At 40.5% G+C, this 12263-nt stretch overlaps 1 long non-coding RNA gene across 1 annotated transcript; it reads left to right on the top strand.

Annotated features, from left to right (window-relative positions):
* Positions 1-868: 868 nt before the first annotated feature.
* Positions 869-1931, top strand: LOC309627044. The gene is made up of 2 exons (XR_014243510.1): positions 869-951; positions 1291-1931. It is a non-coding gene; the product is annotated as an uncharacterized lncRNA (long non-coding RNA).
* The last annotated feature ends 10332 nt before the right edge of the window (positions 1932-12263 follow it).

Below are 12263 nucleotides of genomic sequence, written 5' to 3'. Positions count from 1 at the left end.
TGCATTGGAAGGCGGATTCTTTACCACTGGACCACCAGGGAAGTCCCACAAGCAACATTATAAAATGTAAAGTTTAGCACTGGGATAAATCCATCAGAACAGGCTCAACCACAACCCTGGGCTATTATCCATCCAAGCTCAAATTATTTTGACACCTTTGTGAAATATTCATATGTCTCTTTTCAAAGTGCTTACAATTCTAAACCAGATTCATGCTAAAGAAAGAAAATGTAGCCCATGTTTCTCTCCTCTTCCCACCCACCCCGACTAATGTGGGATTGTAGCCCATGGCGAAGTCTACCCACCTGCTCCCCCAAACATCATAAACACATTTGCACAGCCAACATGCCCCCAATTAATTTTGGAAGAACCCAGGAAAGTTCTCATGGGTATTTGCAACATGTTCCAGCCATTACCATGTGCCAGCTGCAGTTTCAGCCCTCTTGCCCTGCAATGGCCCTCTCTGTGAGTACGTCCAGAATGCACCCAGCACCTACGAAGACAAGTCCTCCCTCCCTCTAATTATGCTGCGCCCCCTTATCTGTTTATGCCCCCCAAAAGTCTTGCAGAGTTTTGCCTGAACCAGCACTTTCAGATTTTATGGTTGGCCCTCCACCTTCCTCCCTAGCGCTCAGCTGAGTGAACCAGGAGACAAGCCTAAGTAAAAATACAGCAGGCTTGACTCAGAATGGACCTTCCTCATTGATGACAGTTTTTCTTACTTGGCCAAGATTATTCTCTTTCTTTAAATCGGATGCTCTTCCATTAGGGTGCTTTCTGTGCCAGGGGGCTTCTTCAGCCCTCGTGCATGCCAGCTCCTGACAGGGCTACCCTGCAGTTCTCTAGATGGGCAGGGGCAGGTCTGAACCCCAGTGATGGGCATCGCTGAGGCTCACAGTGGGTTCTCACTGCCAGTCAACATCATCCTATCAACATTTGTTTTAAAATTAGGCCAGGGGCTTCCCTGGTGGCGCAGTGGTTGAGAATCTGTCTGCCAATGAAGGGGACACAGGTTCGAGCCCTGGTCTGGGAAGATCCCACATGCCGCGGAGCAACTAAGCCCATGAGCCACAACTACTGAGCCTGCGCGTCTGGAGCCTGTGCTCCGCAACAAGAGAGGCCGCGATAGTGAGAGGCCCGCGCACCACGATGAAGAGTGGCCCCCGCTCTCCGCAACTAGAGAAAGCCCTCGCACAGAAACGAAGACCCAACACAGCTAAAAATAAATAAATAAAATTTAAAAAAAAATAAATAAATAAATAAATAAAAATAAAAAAAAAATAAAATTAGGCCAAAAAAATGTTTTTAATGAATTGTTTGGGGTTGCAATCTTTGTACTGAAGGAATTTAAAATACCTATTTACAATAGCCAAGACATGGAAGCAACCTAAATGTCCATCGACAGAGGAGCGGATAAAGAAGATGTGGTACATATATACAATGGCATATTACTCAGCCATAAAAAGAATGAAATAATGCCATTTGCAGCAACATGGATGGACCTAGAGATTGTCATACTGAGTGCAGTAAGTCAGACAGAGAAAGACAAATATCACGTGATATCGCATATGTGGAATCTTTAAAAAAATGGTACAAATAAACTTATTTACAAAACAGAAATAGAGTCACAGATGTAGAAAACAAACTTATGGTTACTGGGGGAAAGTAGGGGAGAGGGATGAATTGGGAGATTGGGATTGACATATACATACTACTATGTATAAAATAGATAACTAATAAGGACCTACTGTATAGCACAGGAAACTCTACTCAGTACTCTGTAATGACCTATATGGGAAAAGAATCTAAAAAAGAGTGGATGTATATATATGTATAACTGATTCACTTTGCTGTACACCTGAAACTAACACAGCACTGTAAATCAACAATACTCCAATAAAAATTTTAAAAAAGAAAACAGAAAACAAAAACCAGACCTCTTGTGGGAAGGTTTTTAAAGCCTAAAATAGGCAAATTGCTCTGGCCTACTTTTCAACAAGTCCTAACAAGGCACCGACAGTAAAAACTGGCAGTTTTCTTTTGGTCTTCACCAGACTTGGAAAGTGTTGAGGTTTGGTTTGCAGTTTTCCACTGGTCAAAAAGACCACTTTCCTAAAGGACAGCCTAGAGATATTGGCACCTACGGTGGTCCCAGACTCTGAGTCTTCCCTCCCCGCCCCGCAAAAGGGAAAGGGCTGCAAGTGATCTTTCTGCCCATAGCTAATCCATTTATCATCGAAAAGAAATGTATCTTTGTTGGCCAGATCAATGACTTCCCTAATGAAAAGCACATTTCTAGACATAGTCCTAATGAGATCTCATGGAGGGCCTATGAAGGTTGGAGCAGCCGAAGCCTGCACAGCTTTCAAAGCTAACTGCGTCCAGGTGAACGAAGAATACGACTAGAGCTCAGATGGCGCTATTTTCAACCTAGTGCCTGAGTGTCTTTGTTCTTACAAGTGTAAAGTTTCCCTCATTCTCCTTTTTATGGCCACAGGTTTCTGGCTTGTCTAACACCCAATAAGAGAGCACAAAAGGGCTTAGTTTTTATTGTTTTGTTGTGTTTTATTGACTCCATGTTTTATTCAACTAATGTGTGCCGGGAGAGGCAATAACAGTTCAATTACACCGTTCAGGCTCTTCCTCTCCTCCCAGAGCCCAACCACGACCCAGGGTACTTTTATTACATCCACATGCAGATGTGAAAGGGAAGAAGAAAGGAACGACGGAGGACTGGGAGGCGCTTGGTTAAAGTATTAAAGCTGGAACCACTCCTTTCCCAAATGATCCTTGAAGGCCAAGAGCTTTCCAAAGAATAGCAGTTTGTTCCTGCTGTGGCCATGGCATCAGTCACCCGATCTCTTCTTGGAAGAAGAAGGCTGTTGCTCTTTGGAGAAGACCCAGAGGAAACTTTGCCTATTTGAAGGATTGGGGGCATTGGGATTGTGCCATAAGGACCCAGCAATCCCGGAGCCGTTGGTCCAGTCTTGGAACCAGTGGCATCTCAGTGGATGTGGAGGAGCTCACTCACACCTCCTTAGATTTTGCTAATATTAATTTTCACGGTGTTTTAAGTAATTCACAAGAGGTCATAGAACCTAAGCTTTAGAATCAAAGAAACCAGGGTTCAAATCTAGGCTCTGCCACTTCCTAGCTCTGTGAACTTGAATAAGGTACTTAATTTTTCTAAGCTTCTGTTTCTTCACCTGTAAAGTAGGAATAACGTTACTCACCTCAGGGTTGCTGTGGATATTTAATGAGCTAATTATAAAGCACGTGACATATCACCTGAATGCACACAAATTGGTAGCATGTTACCTTTCATACATACATACAGTTGTAAACAAATGCCCTCAATTTTTGTAGTTTGCTTGTTGTCACTTGTTGTCATTAAAATTATATCTGTGGTCTTACACATCTTTGTTAACATTATTTTCATTGTATCATAATGTCCCACTGAGTAGAGGTATCATAAATTTTTAGCCATTCCTCATTGCTAAATATGGAAGATTTTCCCAATACCTATGTAAATAATGCTATAATGTATACATTTGTGCATAAATTAATCAGCATTAATTACTATGTCCTAAAATAGATTCATAGCTGAGGACTTACCGGGTCAAAAGTTGGTAACATTTTTAAGATTCAATATGTATTACTAAGTTATTTTCCAAGAAGGGTCCCCTTACGTTTCACAATGATGCTAATAACATCTCTTACTGGCCGTCAGAAATGGGAAGAAATAGCCCAATTTTGGCTTCTTTTATGAAAGATGCATATTTGGGCAAAGTTCACATTCCCTTCTACATAACAAAGGAAGTGGAAAATAGTGGTAACTGTACAGCTATCAAGAATTATCCAGAAAATTGAACGAAAATGAAAAGTGAGTTGTCTGAATATTTTCTTGATTCTCCACATTTCATTTCCAGACATAATCTCAGTAGCACAGAACTACTGTTTCTACATTTTGCAGTCCAAATGCTTTTGTCCTAAATTAGAAGAGTTACAAGCTAAGACGTCCAGCCATTTTATGGTGTCTTAAGTACTCAATAGGTAGAACATGGGTGCCCAATTAATGAATTCTGAACAGTTTAAAGGCTGCAGAGGACATAGTGTTTTCAGTGCAACCATTAGCATAAGGTTAACATCACTGTGGGACAGAGCTCATGGATGATCTACCTAAACGTTCTCATTTTTGCAAGTGAGCAAAATGAAACCAAGAGAATTTAAGGGATTCGTCCAGTTGCCCAGCTGGCAAGCTGCAGGGCCAGACCCACCCGCAAGCAATGCTTGTCTCCATGCTGCTTGCCTCTTCCTGCGGCATCCATACCACCACTAGATGGTAACCCCTCCTAGAGATGGCCCAGTTCTCAGCAACAGTAACCACCTGAAGAACACATCCTGATGGGAGCTGAGCAATGTGCCCTAATGAGAAAAAGCAGGAAACCGTTAGTCCACGCGTTAGAATCATATACTGTTAGATTCTGTCTCATCAACAGAAGATGTGTGACTTAGCCAAAGTCCCACATTCGCTCTCTCATCACCCCACGTTGGACCTCCTGCCACCTCTATGCAGATAGGAGGGGAGAGGGACTGTTTCCAATGGAGCAAAGACCCCCACAAGCATCCCGGTCAGGTGAACTCTTGTCCCAGAAATCCAGGAAGCACAGGCTCCTGGTCTTTGATCGCTCCGTGGTCTAGCAGACCAGCAGCCAAATCCAGCCAGCAGTCTCTTTTCATAAGGCCTGTGAGCTAAGAATGATTTTTATATTTTTGTAAGGGTTGAGGAAAAAAAATAAAACAGAATAAGTGACAGAGACCATATGGCCCACAAAGCCTAAAATATTTACTATCTGGCTCTTTACTGAAAAAGGTTGCCAACCCCACTGTAGATTACAGCTCATTACTGATTTATCAAGCATAGTTTCAAGGTTCCGGCTCTATGTTTGCACCTCAAGTTCCCCCTTGTCTGTCAGAACACCTCTTCTCAAATACTGTAAAGGGTGATATTTGGAAACACGATGCCCAGGGGTTAGGAGTGCTGCTTTCAGAGTAAGTGGGTCTGAGTTTAAACCTCAGTGACTCCATCATCTGTGACCTGTCAGACTGTGGGCAAACTGCTTTACTTCTGGGAATCATAATTTTCTCACCTATGAAATGGAGGAAATACTAGTAACTGCCTCATAGGATCATAGTGAGGATGGAATTAGATTATATATATGTTCATATATATGTATATATTTTTATAACCTATAAATTATATTTATATAAATACATTTATGTTATCTTCATATATACATAAATTAGATTACATATATATATATTTAAATAACCTGTAAAGTCCTACAGAGATAAAGGTATTTTCACTCATAATATCGGATCTGAAATGAGATTTGTTTTTAGACTTGCCCATTTTTAAAAATACGTTATATCTTTTCATCTTTTTTTATTGAGGTATAATTGGCATATAACATATTCGTTTCCAGTGTACAATATAATGATTCAGTATTTGTAGATATTGTAAAATGATCACCACAGTAAGTCTCTAAGTGACATCTATCACCATACGTAGTCACAATATTTTCTTTTTTTGTGATGAGAACTTCTAAGATCTACTTTCTTAGCAACTTTCAAACATGCAATACAGTATTATTAACTAGAGTCATCTGCTGCATGTCACATTCCCAGGACTTATTTATTTTATAGCTGAAAGTTTGTACCTTGGGCTGCCTTCACCCATTTCGCCCATCCCTCACTTTATTAAAGTAATAAAAAGCATGTTTATTTTTCTTTTCAGATCACCTGTAATGACTTGCCCTTTGAACTGAAGCAATGTAAGGAAGGCAAACATACCAAAGGGTGTGTTTTTTGACAAAGCTCAAGGATATCCCTGCAGCGTTGAGCCTGTGGACAAAATAAAGATAGTCAAAGCAAGGGGAGAAGAGTCGAGAGAGAATATGAGATTCCTGGGATAATTACTACTCACTGATTCATCGACTCATGTAACAAATGAGTTTTGTACCTGAAAGAATTAAATTAGGCTGTAAAAAATGACAAGCATATAGGGATTTGCTTTTTTCTTGTAACGAGAATTGACAAGCTACCCAGAAGATGGCCACTCAGGCCCCTTTTATGTCCCAGCTCTGCCACCTGCTGCATCTGGCTTTCATGCTCATGGTCACAGGATGACTGGCTACTCCAAGCATCAGGTTCATGGACGTGAAGAGGGCAAAGCAGCAAGGGTCCAACCAGCTGAGCTTTACTTTTAAATGAAGCTCTCCTCGTGACCTCAGCATAAATCTCGTGGACTTCTGCTTCCAAGAAGTAAATGTATTTCTCCCTATTCCTCCAGCTAAATACAAATAAAAATCTTGGACGTTGTATAGCAAGTCCCCTACATAGGGACCTTCAAGTTGCAAACTTTCAAAGTTGCGAACATGCATCTGGTTCCAGCAAGGAACCAGAACCTGTGCCATCACCGTCAGGTGTGAGTGACATTGCAGCTCGCCCTCCGTCTCCTATTGCTGACGATCCTTCAGCTCTACCATCTCCCACCTCCTCTCCCCCCCTCCAGTCAGTAACTCTTCTTGCCTGTTCACTCGATGTCAGCCCCTGGATGCCAGCTGTTGTACTGTACTTTTCAAGGTACTGTACTGTAAGAGTCAAAATGTTTGCTTTATTTTTTGTGTTTGTTTTTTATGTATTATTTGTGTGAAAAGTATTATAAACCTATTATAAATAGTACAGTGCTTTATAGCCGATTGTGTTTGTTGGGTACCTAGGCTAACTTTGTTGGACTTAAAAACAAATTGGACTTATGAACCCACTCTCGGAATGGGACTCGTTCATATGTAGGGAACTTACTGTATTTAAAATGAATGTAAGAAGACTCCGAAACATGGAGAGAAGAAGACAGACCAGCTGGGGACTTCGGGACTCAAGGAACAAAACAGTGGTGGGTTCTCTGGGTTTTCTTTTTGTCCTGTATCTCCCAGATTGGAAGCCAAAGAAGCTGGCAACCAAGAAATGCCAACAAGCACAGACAAAAATCCCCACAAAAGCCTGTTCTCTCTAGCCAAAGGACCAGGAAAAGGCAACCTAGAAAAACAAATCTTTTAGACAATAACCTCTCTACTCCAGCCAAATACCCTAGAAAAGAAAAACGTGTCACAAAGTTGCAACAAGGTGCCCCAATAAACACACACACACAGGATGGTGTCAGAGAAGGCCAAGTGGTGACCCACAACCTCCATCACTGCCAACTGATCATGAGCTCCCAGCCCACAGTGTCAGAGAGGACCATTTCAGGTGCCAGAACCCCCCCTACCCAGCAGTAAGTAGGGCTCCCTCCACAACCACTGGGTGTTAACAGAGGCCAAGGGGAGAACCTGGGTTCCTACCTTCACCCGACTGTAACCAGAAGGGCCCTCCTTCCCCTGCCAGCATGGTGTCAGAAAAAGACATCTAAAACAGATTTAAACAAGACCACCTGGTGTCTTGTAACATAATACAAAAATGCCCAGGAGTCAATCAAAAGTCTTCTGTCCATGACACTCTCTTACCCTGTCACATCTCACCCCACCCCCTCCCCATATCCTCAAGTCCATTCTCTAGTAGGTCTGTGTCTTTATTCCCGTCTTGCCCCTAGGTTCTTCATGGCCTTTTTTTTTTTTTTCCCTTAGATTCCATATATATGTGTTAGCATACTGTATTTGTTTTTCTCTTTCTGACTTACTTCACTCTGTATGACAGACTCTAACTCCATCCACCTCATTACAAATACCTCCATTTCATTTCTTTTTATGGCTGAGTAATATTCCATTGTATATATGTGCCACATCTTCTTTAACTCTTACCTTACACTCTGTTAGTGGGAGTGTACCTTGGAAAAGTGGAAAATTTGGAAAATCCTCTTTTGTATTTGAGAAAGCTGAACAAATACATATAAACTTATATGTCAATTTCATTCAGAAATATCCTGAGAATAAAGAAGTATATGTATTCACTAAGAGATATGCACCAAAATTTAAGCTGTATCAACTGTAATAACCTCAAACTGAAATTATCTCAAATATTTTTCAAGAGTTCAATGGATAAAGCATAGTGTTTTTATACAATGGAAAAATATACAGCTATGAAAATGAAATAATTCTTACTATGTGCAACCATAATGATAAATCTCACAAATATAAAGTTGGGTGATAGAAAGGAGAAAGAAAATAATACACATTGAATGATACCATTTATATAAATTACAAAAACAGGCAAAAACTACAGTATGTTAGAAAGCAATAGAGTGGTTGCCTTAGGTAGAGTGCTATTGACTGGGAGGGTATGCTGGGTAGCTTCTGGAGTACTGGTAATATTGTGCTAGGTTGAAAAACATAAATTATTCTTTTTTGGCTCAAAAATGGTCAATACTGGCAATTTTATATGGTCCAACCTATTATTTCAATATCTGAGTGCTGCTTACATGGGCATTTTTTCTTTGTGAAAATTCATCCAGTTGAACACATATGTACATAATCCATAACAATTTATTTACAATGAAATGCATAGAAATAAAAACAGATTGATATATAAAACCTGAAGAGGGAAACTTACCAAGGGGCAACAGGAGAAATGGGTGCACTTTATCCAAGAAACCACTGTGAGACTCTGGGCTCAGATATCATAAATATGGCAGAAGGGGGAAGTAAAAATTGGGGTTGAAAACAGGAATTATTTAAATGCCTGTATAGATAACCATCCATTGATACCTCAAATTCCTGGTTCCATCATAGAGACAAAGGTAAACATTTCCATTTACATTGTTAATAAAAAATACTAATGAACAACAAAAAAAAAAAAGTCTTCTGTCATACCAGCAACCAGGAACACCTCAACATGAATGAAAAAGACAATCAGTAGATACCACCACTGACATGAAAGAAATGTTAGTTGTCTGACAAAGATTTTAAAGCAAGATAAAAATGCTCCAACTAGCAACTGCCCATGAACACACTTGAAACAGATGTAAAATGCAAAGCCTCAGCAGAGAAATCAGAAGCCTCAGCAGAAGATACCTCATTGGCCAGGACGGGTCACAGAGCCATCCCTAACTGCAAGGGAATGGAGAAAATGTGTCAGAGTAGAGGAAAAAAGGGAAAACAGGGTTTGTGAGTGGTTTGGAATAACCAATCTGTAGCGTATTCTGCAAACCTCCTTACAAAATATCTTTGAAGCCAACTGCTTTATTCAAACCAAACTTAGCATTTTCTGTGGATCTTTTGATCTTTCCTTCTAGTGTTTATTGCATAAGTGTGTGTATATGGCTCCTATTCCTTTGTGAAAATAATAAGTAAATGAATTATTCCTTCACCGTTGAGTGGTGATTGATGACTATTAATAAATGGTCTCTGTAGAAAAAGACTATGAAGACTAGAATCCTTTCATTTTCACACTGATATTCTAATTACTGCTTTTAAGCAAGCTATAAAAAGGTCAACATTTCAGGGGAAACATAAAAATGTTTTCTGAAGTTGCCGTAATGTCAAAGGTTGTGTGTTTTCTAAGACAGTAGTTGCCATCACAGATGTTTTCTTTCAAAGTGACTTTGAAATACATGCACTCAAACAAATTAATGTTCCCCTGGCTGACTCCTTTTGCCAGGAGTGACATCACAAGCCAATTTTGATAGACAAGGAGGGATGGCACAGGCAGAAACTGGAGACACCCTTTACCACCATGTAAGATACGTGCAGTGACACCTCATTCAAAAAAAAAAAAAAAAAAAAGAAAAAAGGTGTTCTGCGTAACTAATATTTAACCAAAGGAGTGGGAACTGGGTGGTGAGTGAGAATATAGCAGAATATTTCCAAGAACAGAAGGAGCCCCGTGGGTCCAGATTGAAGCCCTGGTTTCATGGTGAGACACACTGTTCCAGGAGCAGAGTGAGGTGGGCTCAGAACAAGAAGGCTGCTCATTAAAGAAAAATTAACAGTAATAAAGGATGCAGTAAAAATAGTTCACCGATTACATTTCTTATTAGGTTCTGGGTTCACATGCCTTCAAAATTTTATTTTGAGAAAGATGTATTTCTCATACATGGTACTTGTGATACAGGAGGTTGGGAGGGAGGGGCTGCAGAGGGAGAGGATAATAAAGAAGGGACTTGGGGCAAGAGTTTTCTGTGGAAAATAAAATAAAACTAGAAGGAGTGGTAGGTGCAGAGAGAGTTCTAGAAGTGGAAAGAGCTGCTGGGTGACCTTGATCGTGCTCTGAATCCAGAGGCATTTCCACCTCCCTTTGGTCTTCCAGAGTCTTTGGCTTTGCCAGGTGGTAGAGAAAGGCCAGGGAAGTCAGACAATTTGACCTCCTCTTGGACACTCATCCTTGGAGCTAAGGAGAGCTGGAGGCCTGATTCTGGTCATGTCACTTTGAGTGCACGTTACAGGAACAGCCTCCAGCTATAGAAACACTAATAGGAATTTAGTGGAAGGGATCTCATCTGAGTACATCAGTTCCAACTGTCTTCCTTCAAGATTCAAATGCCTGGGGGGAGGACATATTCAGCCCCCTGCGGGTCACATGCCCACCTGCTCACCAAGGACCCCTGGTGTGGCAATCCCATTAAGACTAAAAAAATATTGGAACAGTGATGGTCAAAAATGGGGTCATTAATGCCAAACAGGCAAAATCCACAGAAGTCCAGTACACTAGCAGAAGTCTCGGAGGAGTGAGGTAGTTCTGAGAAACGTAAAATCACAACATTTTCAGTCAATGGGATTAGAAATGAAAATCAGAGTAAGTAGGGAATGATTGACACTGGGAAGAAGGAGGAAAGAGGTGGTCTATGGTCTTACTCTGAGTGCACATACCAGGCACCGTACCCTGAACTTTGGGGGCATTACCTCTTCTGTCCTTAAGACAACCCAGTAAGGAAAGTTCTAATATTTATCCCTATTATACAGATGAGGAACGTGAGTTTCAAAGCAAAAATGGGGATTTTCTTAAGGTCACACAATGGGTAAACAGATGAGGGAGTTGGAATCAGAGAGCTGATTCTCTCTTGTTAAGAGTCACAGAATTAACAAGTCACAGAGCAAATGCACAAACCCAAGGGTAACTCCATCACAGCCTTCCTTGTCTATCCCACAGGCCTGGCCCTGAGCCACTGTGTTCTATGTAAGATTTCTTCTTGCTCAAGACACAATAAACACACCCATGTTTTTAAAGCCTCTGATGGAGGTAAAGAGTATAGAGACTTCCAGGTTCCAGCCCATGAAGAGATGATAGGCATCACATAAGACTTCTATAATGTATTGCTGAAATATATGGGTGGAAGTACTTCTTTGACAATAAGAATAATCACAGAAATTGGTTTCAGCAAGTATTTTATGCCATGGTGGCAGGGGGAAAAAATCTGTAATTGGTTAAACTCCCATGTTAATTCCTTACAATTTGGCCATTGCTACAGTACATGAGTCACTGAGCATATTTTCGTTTTCAGTCCTAAGCACAGTAATGTATTATATAGTTTAAAGTTGGAACTTTTAAAGACAGAGTCAAAATTAAAACCATTTTTAATAAAAAGGCTGAAAATTATTGCACGTCATCTTGATGGTTTAAACTATATATTTAATGTTTTAGTTCTTATATCAATCATTGCTATGAAATGTTATTTATTTAGCACCGTTTTTCAACTCAATGCACCCAAACTATATTCTTTAGTCCTCCTATTAATTGGAAATATTCCACTATATCTGATTTTGTGTGCAGGAACTGTACTCTTGTAACAATGACAGGATTCAATTTTAAAGACTCTACTGTATCATTGCATAGGGTATAATTTGTGCCCAAAAGCTTTTGTTAATATTTCTACAAACTGTTACTCTTTTACGTGGGTTTCATCATAGCATCGATCTCGAAAAACTGAAATGCCTGTCCATGTCTTTTCTGTCTTTACCAAACAATTCAGCTTTTAGAGTTACTATTTCTGAGTCTAATTTCACCAAAGGAAACCCTCACCTAGCCGTGACACAGAGTGGCCCATACATAGCCTCAGAGGGAAGGGGATGGGGAACAATAGGTCTGTGACTGCTGCATTTTCTTCCTGGAGTCTCTAAGATCATTTCTAAACGTGTGATGCAGTAGAGGAAACATGATTGAGGGTTGGAAACTCAGAGTTTAGCAAGCCATCTCCATGGCTAAGCTCCTTGGGCTTCAGTCACTTACTCTGTGAAATAGGTATTCCAACTTCTCAGCTCTGTTTTAGCAGATCA

This window comes from Balaenoptera borealis, assembly GCF_965194805.1.
Source record: "Balaenoptera borealis genome assembly, chromosome: 3".
NCBI classification, from domain to species: Eukaryota; Metazoa; Chordata; class Mammalia; order Artiodactyla; family Balaenopteridae; genus Balaenoptera; species Balaenoptera borealis.
Note: the sequence above shows the minus strand (reverse complement) of the source record. Positions and strands in the feature narration are given on the sequence as shown.